Source organism: Acanthochromis polyacanthus, chromosome 5, assembly GCF_021347895.1.
Source record: "Acanthochromis polyacanthus isolate Apoly-LR-REF ecotype Palm Island chromosome 5, KAUST_Apoly_ChrSc, whole genome shotgun sequence".
NCBI lineage: Eukaryota > Metazoa > Chordata > Actinopteri > Pomacentridae > Acanthochromis > Acanthochromis polyacanthus.
This window is the reverse complement of record NC_067117.1, coordinates 22105498-22116833: the sequence shown is the minus strand read 5'-3', so window position 1 is coordinate 22116833 and position 11336 is coordinate 22105498.

The window sequence follows — 11336 nt, the reverse complement described above, 5'->3', positions numbered from 1 at the left end:
TGGGTGGTTTAGCTCCACAAAACAAAATGTAAATATTGTTTTTTTTATTAAAGATCATAATTCCTTTTTCTCTTCTCAGTTTATCACTCAAGCATCAAAATCAAAAGAAACAGGGATTTTTTTGTTGTTGCTGCGTCTTCCATTCTATGATGAATCTTGTCAAATCAAAATTAAAGGCTCACTGTTTTTTTTCCATTACCTTTAGTTCTTCATGAAGCTGCTCTAGTCATGTCGTCTCTTAGTTTCTTTTCATCGACCGGTAGCCTGTTTTCTCTTTTGCTTCCATAGTTCCACCTCTAACCAATAAACTTCACCTTTGCTCATATAGCGGTCTTCACATTTTCATTCTTGCCACTTCCTCCATGTGTTTAGAGACACTATTGCATGGATGTAACTCTGTGCTTCCTCTCATCTGCAGTTTGTGCTCTTTTCCTCTTTTCCTTGTGTTTCTAGATGCGGAGCTACACAGGTCCGATCAGCAGTTGATGGTTTCACCAACTTGTGCAGTGTTTATTTTTTTCTATTTGTTTTACCCTCACACAGGTTGAGGCAGACTGCTTCTTTCCTTGATCCTAGTTCTACGAGGTTGCCAATATGTGATCTCGTAAGGAATTCTTGGATTCAGTGAGATTTTCATGGATAATTTTGTGAGATCTTGGTATTAATTCAGAAATGAGTCAGTTAATTCTGAACATTGCTTTTTAATTTTGTCCAGGAAATTTGTATTATTCTAACTTTCAGGCTTTAAATCATCGTATTTTAAAAATTCACACCATAATTGAAACTTGTTCGGTAATTTCCCAACACCAGTCCTATTCCTCTACAGTAAAACACGTTGGCTCAACAGCTGTTGCTTTATATGTGCTATACACATAACAGTGACTTGACCTTTACGATCAAAGTGACAGGAAGCAGTGTGTGGAAGGGTTATAGTATTCCTGGCACACTTCTTTAATATTTCTGTGTGGATTCAGTAGCTGCTGAATGTGGTGCTGATGATACAATCTACACCAAAACCAAACTTAAACTAAATATTATAGGTGAGACGTGATGATAATAGATAAAGATTTCATTATTGATTTGTGGTACAGTGTGATTCTCAGCTGCCACAGCTACATAATTCAACATAACATCAAAACTACAGTAGTTTCAGAAAAATAAGCATTTTTAAAATGCGTAATGTCCACATCCAGCAAAATACCATGTATTTACCTGACAACAACTCTACTAAATCAGAATTATAACCGCATTATAATCACAACTGCAGTATATTCAAATAGAGAGATGCTTGTATTGAATCATCCTTTCACATTTATCACATCCTGAGTATATTTGAGTTTTAACGATGCTGGTAGGAAGGCTTTGTTGTCAAGGGCCTTTAAAGGCAGACAACCTGTATATATGAATGAATGAATCAACGTTACTTTCTGGGCACAATATTTGAATCTTAACATTTTTAAAAGTTCTTTACATCTGGGGTGAAATTTTTGGATCCGCTGTATAAATCAAACATATGAACGACAGAACAAATACCACCGTCCCCATAGGAATGCGTTGTGACATTTTGAACGGTGCTTGATTTGATGAAAGCTGCTATATAAAGCAGGTTATAAGCCCACTTTGATTAACTTTTGCTCAGATGTTAATCATGATGTTTGGATGGTACCTGACATCTACAGGCTCTAATGAAGATGTGGCTAATGTGGAAGCAGCTCGTCTCTGGTGTCATCATTCCCCGGTGTGCTTGCTGAGCAAATAAAGCAGCACATCTCTTCCTCAAACCTAAAGGCCACTGTAGGCAGCTCAGAGTGTGTGTTTGTGCAGATGTATTTGTGTGTCTTGTCCTTGCTTCACTGTGTTCTGTAAGTTTGATTTCACTCCGGTGAGGGAAGCATTACATCGGTAGCCTGTGCTTGCTCAACACCCCGGGTCTATCTAATCTCTGCTGCTCCGAAACATCCCATTCAATTTCGTCTGTTGATAGATGCCAGTGCTCTTTGAGCCCTCGGGGAGCACATTCTTTCTCTCCCGCTTGTCTCCGACTCTCTGCTTGTGTAAGACCACTCCAGATTCATCAGGTCAGCCCCCTATTGTAAACAACTGGGATCTGATTCGCGCAGATCCAAAGGTCAGGAGAAGGGCTGATAATCAACATCCAGACACCAGTCTCTTGTCTGCGCTCACTGCGTTTATGTAGAGTGTTATGTGGCACAAGCAGCCAGGACACTTTTTATGAAGAGTGATACCCAATTACAATCACGCACTCCCAAGCGGTGCTACTTGTTTAACAAGAACTGACAGTTAACTGAGCGCTGTCAATTAGAGTTAGTGCACAGTGATACATTCTAATTGCAGTCTTCATTAAGAGATGAGTAAGAAACAGGCACTCTATCACTGTTTCTCTCCCTGTTTAGGAGCTTGCTTTTATAATTTACTGACACAGGTGCCATTTAGTGCGCTTCAAGCTATTTTACAGTTTGATTAAGTTTTACAGCAGACCATCTTCGAACCTACTGAGGCCTAGCAAAACACTGAAACCCAAAATATCAAATATTCTTGTCAAAATGTGCCCGTATTGGAAAATTATTTTGACACAAAAGGAATCATGGACAGAAGACGAGTCTGGTATCAAACTTGAGGTAAACATGACAACTTTAACTTGCCATAACTTGTTCTGACTAAACCACCTTTCTACATGGGGATAGAACACTTCAAAGTTTACCCAAAATGAACTTTTTTTAAAAAGTGTTGTCAGTTCAGAAATAACACTTACAGGATACCAATGTCTTTTTGCATTTCTGTTACCAAACTATAATCTACCCCATGGTAATTGTGCTCAAGGTTGCTTACAGAAAAAAAGTACTATACAAAAGTGATAATTCATCTGGAGTGGATGTAGAATAAATTTAGTTGCAGTTTTTACTAAAGCAGCAACATGACTAACATGTTTAAGACTTGAAAATTTCAAATGGTTATATTTTCAGCCCATTATGAAGTTACGAGACTCAGAAATACTGGAAAGAATAACAGAAATTAAATTTCAATCCACTTTATTTATGTGGTCTCATTAAATATACTAAAGTTATGTACAAAAAAAAATGACACTGAGGAGATCCTGTGGGACTTTTTCAAATTTGGTAGATTTTATATGTAATTACCCAAGAAGGAGGTCTTTACTAAGGAGGCCTAAGGGGGAAAAAATTATGACTCATGTAAAATAAATTGCAGCTTTTAAGGGAGCTCAAACGTGTTTTTCAGTCCTGAAAAAATCATGTGACTGTATCCTTTTATTTTGAAGTTTTGAGAACATGAATTAGAAAACATAAATGTCAACCTATCCTATGCACTTTAATGGCCATAACTCAAAAGATTCATAGTATGATGTTAAATTCTGCATTGCTTCATTAAAATATACTGAAGTTTTTGTTGTAAAAATCTGCTGATTCTAAGGGGCCATGTGGGTTGATTTTGTATGAAACTACCTAAGAAGGAAGACAAAGTGTACTTAAGAGCTGTGTTCATCGAGAGTACAACCTCATAACGCTGCAGTATATAGAAATTACTACACAGTAAAGCAGAATATCATCCTGAAGGTACGTTATTCATGATTGTCGGTTTTTTATTTGCTCAACGGTATTTTTCAAACCAGCATTGCAGAGTCACCCGACCACCTCTGAGACCCCCAGGAGACACAGGAGTCTTTTTTCCACTGAGCGTGGAGGACAACAGTCATGGGGCTCTGCAGGAACAAACATTGTGGCAAGGGCAGCCTGTAGAGGAGGGTCAGCAGGCCAGAGGGGAACAGGAGGTGAGAGAGAATATAATAATGACAAACAGATTTCCCGGCCACAGTGCCCACAGCTCTGTCTCTGGGGTAACTTCCCACCTTGTCATGTCCAAAGACCTTGCATAATACTCAGCAAAGGGACAGGAGATAGCCAAAAAAAAAAAAAAGTGCGTGTATGTGTGCTCGCCTGTGCATTTCTAATTTATTGGCCCACTGATTTGCTGATGTGTATGAGGCCGCATGCAGCTCCGAGCACTAGCCTGGAACATCCGGGCCTTGCTTCATTAGGTGCTCACGCCCTTAAGCTGCTGACATTTCCAAACTTGTTCCCCAGTCTTCTAATTGTCGTGAAAAATTGGACAGAGCCACCAACGTTGAGAAGCTGCACGCTAGATCTCGATTTGATGGCATTTTTAATGTGTCGCAGTGCCATCTACCTTAGTGGATGAATGTGGAATGCGAAAACGCACTTTCATAAGTCCTGGATGCATGATGAAGGAAATTGAACTGGACTCTTTATCCCCTGAAGGTGCAAAATCATCATGCAATACAAACACATCTGATATGATGCATAGTTTTAACAAAAAGTGATCCTAATACGTTACAAAAACATACAGAATTTGTGTTTTTTTTAAGAGATAGCCAAGGACGTGCATACAGAAGACACCAAATCCATAAAGCTGCCTTTTACTTCAAATATTATTGTAAGCTTGACTTTAGACTGTGTGATACATATTTTTCACCGCTCAGTCCCACCACAAACAAATGTGCTCACATGAGCAAATACACACAGCAACAAATCAATCAACAGAGCAAACACATTCATTCTCATCCAAACAACAAATGTCATTGCTAAATGTCAACAGAAATTGTCATGCTATTGCGGAACACGCAGCAATTTATGTGTTCAACGTGAAAGTTCAAATTTTATAAAAAAAAGTTTACAAACACAGTATTATTTGCTGTAGACTGGAGCTTTATCATAAGTCAGTATCAGCCTTTAGTAACAGGTTTGTTCCTGTATAAACAATAGATTTTAGTACTTAGTTTACAGTAAATTAGCATGTAATACGCTTTATTTGCTGATATAGTATTTCCTGTGCGAAACCTATTGCCAGTTTTTATGTAAACACTACAAGTGCAAATTATCTCATGATAGTCCCCTGAGCTTATGCACATTACTATAAATGTTTCAACAGACACTTTAAATTTGGGGGTTAGAAATTTAAAAAAAACAAATGCATAAAAGAACAGCAGCTGTAGTGTGTTCATAATCATGTAAAACAAAGATGTTATTCTGCCAAACATTTACTCTCATATAGTGAGACTGTGCACCTTTCAGGATTGGGTATAATTTTGCCAACACATCCACTGAAAGATAACCACAGTTGTTCACAGTAATGCAGTGCAAAAAAGTATGAAAATACATCACAGGTTTAAAGCAACACACACTGTCCCGCAGTACTGAAGAGTAGAATTAAATACAGCAGTTGATCCTGGTTCAGTGTGTCATCCACACACTTAATTGTGTGCCTTCTAGTAGTCTGTTGACTTTTTTTTTTCAAATTAATCAACTAGACAGAAAATGAGAGAAATGCTAATCAATAATGACTCAGACTGATGAAGAATGTGCTGTTTGTAATTGGGTATTTTGCTACCCAGAATCAAAGGATAAATCATTTTAAAAAAGCAAACAGTAAAACAAGCCAGACTGAGGAGTTTGCAACCTGCAAACTGTTCACAGTTTTTCGACTGAGAGATGGCAGTTTGTTTGCCCCTTTACCCCTTTGGTCCAGACTTGAATATCTCAACAACTATTGGATGGATTTCGGCATAAAATCACAATATAACAATCATTCAATGCATGTCCCTCTTCAGTCTATGACTTTGGGATCCACTAACCTTTCATTTAGCAAGATCGAGTACCTGTCAAGACATTCATTCTCTACTAGGCCGATTAATTAACATGTAACAAAATCCTCACAAGCTGCAATAAACACACCACATGCGCACAGAAATGACAGAGGAAGGTTCTTTGTACACTTGTCAAACTAAGCCAATCTTACTCTGTGTCCACCTCAAAAACTAACTTTGGTTTGTTTAATTTTGTTCACCATCAGCTTTCTCCATTTTCTACCTGCAAAAATTCCATGTGCCTCAGCTGTATTTTGGAATTAGTGCTGATTAATAAATGTGAGCTAAAATACAGTATATATAGTAAAAATGACTCCTGTTAAACATCTATATGTTTACAATTGTTATTGCCAGAATGTTAATAAGACGATAGCTACTGTACAACCTCACAAAAAGGCTAGCACGGCTGCAGAGTGTTTTTGCTGGTTAGATGACTTGACAATTAAAGGTGAAGTCTGCCAGTCTGAAGAGAGACTGTTTCACTCCCATTATCCCATCTCCATCCATTTCCTCATCACCTTCATCTTGTCCCCTTCATGAGCTTGAACACACACTTTTAGGATTGCTGACTCTATCTTTAATCAAATATAAAAATAATTGCTAACTGAAAGGACAAAACACTGAATTAGAAATGACCCCGTAAGCAAGCTAACAAATACGCTGCATTAACATCCACAAACACCTACAAGTTAGTTCCGTAACATTCATGCTAAATAGACCAATCATATTTCAACCGTTTCTGCATTCTCTACATCTTGTTGGGCTCCGTTATCTCAGTTTGTTCCATTTCTACCTCTGAGGCGTTGGCCTGATCCTGGGTTCTCTCTGTCTTTTTGGGCCCTGCTTGTTGTTTTTTGCTGCTTCTCTTTATCCAGCATGTGGTGTTGTAGATGTTCATGACAAAGAGAAAAGAGGCCACAGTCATGATCACTGAGCCACACATGAAGAAAAGGTTACTTGTAGTCACGAAGACCGTCTACTAGTAACCTGTGAGGAGAAGAAGAAGAAGTATGTGTAATTTCAGGCAACATCCGTATACACAGAAACACACTGGAAACTGTATGCAAGACAAGCAAGGATAATATAGTGGTAGTATAGTATCTTAATTCAACCGCTTTACATTTTGAAGGTGAAGAGCAGGACCAGACTTGATTTGGCTTAATGTGTGTGCAAGAGAGTGAACAGTGAGCACAGGCCGATTTGAGGAGAGCCATTTCGGAAATGACAGAGGGCCCATTACACCCTTCCTGGCTCTCCTGCATCTCTGGGAAGGCAATTTGGATGGGTGCTACCAAAACGAATCAGAAGAGAGGCCAATTCTCAGCAACCAATAAATATCACACCCAAGTCTGCAGAAAAAGTGACAAATGTGGTTTACATCAGATTTAAGCCTGAAGGTTTTCAGAGTCTTAAGCGCACCTCGCCCCAACCTCCCCGTTTCCCTCCAGACACCGGATCGATGGGCGAGTGTCGCTATCCTCTCTCTCAAGTCTCAGCATGTGGGACTGTCCATCTCACTGGATTACAGTTCCTTCTTTATGCCATTGCAGAGCCTCGTGGAATCAATAGAAGGCTGTTTTAAAAGTTAAAGCTATTCTGAGCTGGTTGTTGTTCTCTTGTAGTAGTCTTTTTTTCTTTCTTTCATCAGTCATTATAACCTCTCATATCAGAGTATCTCGTTAGCGAAGATTATTTTGTCTATTATCATCAACTAAGAAGGGTTTTTGACAACCCAGGTCTGTTTTGTAAAATTCTGAGTGAACTCAACTTCCAAGAAACCTTTTATTGACTTTCTCAGACATATTGGGAAGCCGTCATTACAGACGATGATACAGCGTCTTATCAAAACCAATCAAAGAGAATGTTAAATTACACTGCATTGAAGAGTTTCCTTGGTAGCTCTCCTCAGGTATCCCACTAACGATCTTTACAACTACTGATGACATTTGTGTGTGTGCATGCACTGTATTGGGGGGGTAACTTTGAATTTGGATCAATTTCAAGCATCTCAGAGCATTCAGATTGATAGCAGTCATCTGGTGCCTGTACTCCGCTGACCACCACCCTCATTAAGACAGCCCTTGATTGGCTGAGCAGTAATTAAGTCCATCTGCATAGTCACCTCTTTTTTAATGTATTCACAGCTTAATTATGGCCCAGGTACAGGACTTTAATGACGAGAATTTGAACTGAGCATCATTAGACACCTAAAGCAAAAGGCTAATTACACCCACTTACCTAACTTCCTCCTAATTGGATTGACCTGAAGGTTTTGGGGAGCAGTAACAAGCAGATAAGGGGAGACGTAACGATTGTGCCCTCTGGAGGAGAGTGTTAGATGTGCAGTAGGGCACTTATTTACCCTATTAAATGAGCGCCTCAGAACAGGGTCGCTCGAGACAAACTGGGGGGCGTGTGGCTTTTCACTTCATTAAAAGTCAGGTTTGGAGGCAAAGATTGTCAGTCAGACGACTCGACCAACTGATAAAGTCATGTGCAGCTACGCTACTGTACATCCTCAACTTACACTAAACAGGTCGTCGAAATAAGCTTTGGAGCTGACCCTGATTGGTCCACAATTAGGAAAAAACCCCAGCTCTGGTCATTTTATTTACATATTCTGTGTCCTATAGTTTTAGAAGGATTTCACTTAAAAATAATCATTATATCTGAGAAAGTAAGTAAATCAGCTCACTTAAATTACAAATTTGGAGAACAGATAAAGTCAACAAACGGTATTTTCACCAAAACAGGCACTCATTGATTGATACAATTAAAATCTGAAAGAATTATTTCAGTTTATTGAGCGTTTCCTGCACCCATCACACTAAGCAGCTGCACAAATGTTTCCCATATTAAGTTGGGTTCACTCACCGGAGGTCATTAACTACTACTCAAGTCTCTGTCATGGTGGCCCACTGCCAACTAAATCCCACAGTCCTTTTTGCCACACAGACACTGAAAACTTATTCAGCTAACCACAACAATCAAAATTCAAATACAACACAACTGAATTAACAATTACAGAAGAACTCATTTAACAATTTGGATTTGAACATTAACAGTCGCTTGGTTCAGAATTGCACAAGCACCTCCTCTCCTATTTTAAAAAACAGTGAATAACCAGCTACTACAGCAAATGTGCGGCGCATTTTCTGACATGTCTGTCCTTCGTGTTCTGCCATAACCATTAAAATATTTGTAATTATTGACACCAATCAATCAATTTACAATTAATCATTAACATCCCAACTGCAGATTCTGTTGCAGAGTCCTTGGAGTTCACTTTAATTCACTGCAGCTGTTCAGGGGCAATGAAGTAAGACACAAAAAGACACAAAATTTGTAACACAGGCTACGTAGAAAATTCTTTTTTGTTTTTTCTATTCCATCCAGCTCAGTCATCCTATATATATTTTAAAAAAACCTGTTAACTTGTTTCACTATTTATCTATTTATTTTTCATAAAATCACCCTTAACTGATCACAGTGATGATTAGGATGCAGTCAGGGTGTTTCAGGATTAAAAGCTCAGGTTAAAAGGTGTCATATTAGTCAACAGTTGGTTCAGAACATAATACATTTTCATTGTAGGGATATTTCGGCAAGGCTCTGCTTCTTATGTTTTGGCTCAGCCTGGAATCTGAATTCAATCACACAGGCAGAATGATAGCTGCAACATATTGGAAAAAAATGTGCTTCTTTCCAATATGAATAAACGCAGGGAATTTTCATGGAATAACGTGAATTACTATTTGCGTTTTAGTCTGTGGTGTTGATTTAAATGGTCAAAGAAAAAAGTTGTGCCACTACCAACAAAACACCATTTTTAGTTGTTAGGGGTCATCTTTTCTGTGGCGGAAATAAATTACTGTCAGGCAAACCTCTCTCGTAGATTAGTCATTGAAAATGAGAGGTGTGAGTTTACATTTTGTATCACAGAGCAAATAAAGATGTTACATGACGAGTTGGATTTCTCTTCACATTCCACTTTGTGATTTGACTCATTGCATCCCTAGCCAGAGCTGCATTTATTGTGTCCAAACTACTTTTTTTTTTTTGCAAAACCAATTTTGCACATGTATGACATTTTCAATAATTTGTATCTACTCAACATTTTGCGTTGTCGACAGAAAAACACCCCATTTCTCGGTGTCCTTGTCTTATCTCTGCCTTGCCACTCTCATATTATGCATCAAGCTCATCATTGTTTCAGTCTGACTCAACTGTTATTGTGTTTCTTTCATTCATACAAATATATGAATGCTGAACACATCTAATGTTTCAGACATCCTCATTTCACCGCAACACCAGCAGCATAGACCTTTTACTGTGGGTCAATGCCACCACCTGTATTTACACGGCCACACTTGATAGGTAAAAGGCTACAACTGTAGGGACACACTATCGTGGATTGTTGCCAATATGCCAGTGTCATTTTGGCCGAATGCCGATCCCGATATATGCATGTTTTTCCACTAAAAGGCAGAGAACATCAGGAAGTTGCTGTAGTGGAATTAAAAAATCATCATGTTGGCAGACGCAGACATAAGATACAAAGCTTTTCAAATGTTTCAAACCTAAGAAAAGCACCTCAACTTAGATATAAACAGGCCACTTATCTTTATATGCAACATTTTCCAGAAAAGTAGTAAACTTTGAGCCTGCCAAGTGCTACCTGCATGCCAATGTTTATTTTGGGCTGGTTCCTTTATTCTAATCTGCCGCTGACATGCCAATATCATTCTTAGCAAAAACAGGCACAATTTTGTCCTTTTAAGCATTCAGCTTCCACTTTAAAGATGCAAGCAGAGCAGCTACAAAACTTGTAATTCTGCAGCTATTTTGGTAGCACACAATAGTGGTACAGTCAAAGTAAAGAATGTACACAAACCTTGGCTTTTTAGATTTGCGTTCCAAATGTTCTACTATTTGTATGGAGGCCAGAACCTACTAGACACCTGTCATGAATGTCTGAACTGGCAGCATCTTTACAGCAGCAACTCACTGTGACAAATTACTACTTTCTGTGGGCCTCTCATACAACCCAAAGCACACTGACTCATCAGTGATAATCCAGCTCTGTCTCACAGCATAGAGATTCTAGTGGGCAACTGGGTTGTACTGCCACATAATGCAGAGGCCATGAATGGGACAGAGATAAACACACAAATATATATAATTCAATTATATGCATTGTTTGCAAATCAGCTTACTTCACGCTGGTTATTTATGACAACTGTAACAATGGAGTTTTCCCTCCCCAAGTGTGTTTGCATGTTGTAATGTGAGCCCACATTATTCACTTGGCCTCAGTTGTAGAGAGAAACAGTATAAAGCCAGCCTAAGATAGATGACAGTAAATACTTGTTCCTGTGTAATAGTACATGTCCAAAGGGGCATTTTTAGACCCGAGAGATCTCACTGCTTCCCAACTTTGGATGCTTAATGTCACAACAGATGATTGACAGATACTCTTCAACAGAATTTCCAACAAACGGTTTCCACAGGATCCTTCACCTCACTGCTTCCGATTCATGGCCTATGTATGCGGCCATGATATTCATTCTGGTAGAGTTACAATGTGCTTTGAAAGACAGAGTGTCACTTTGCCTTCTCTTCACTTGCATGAAGT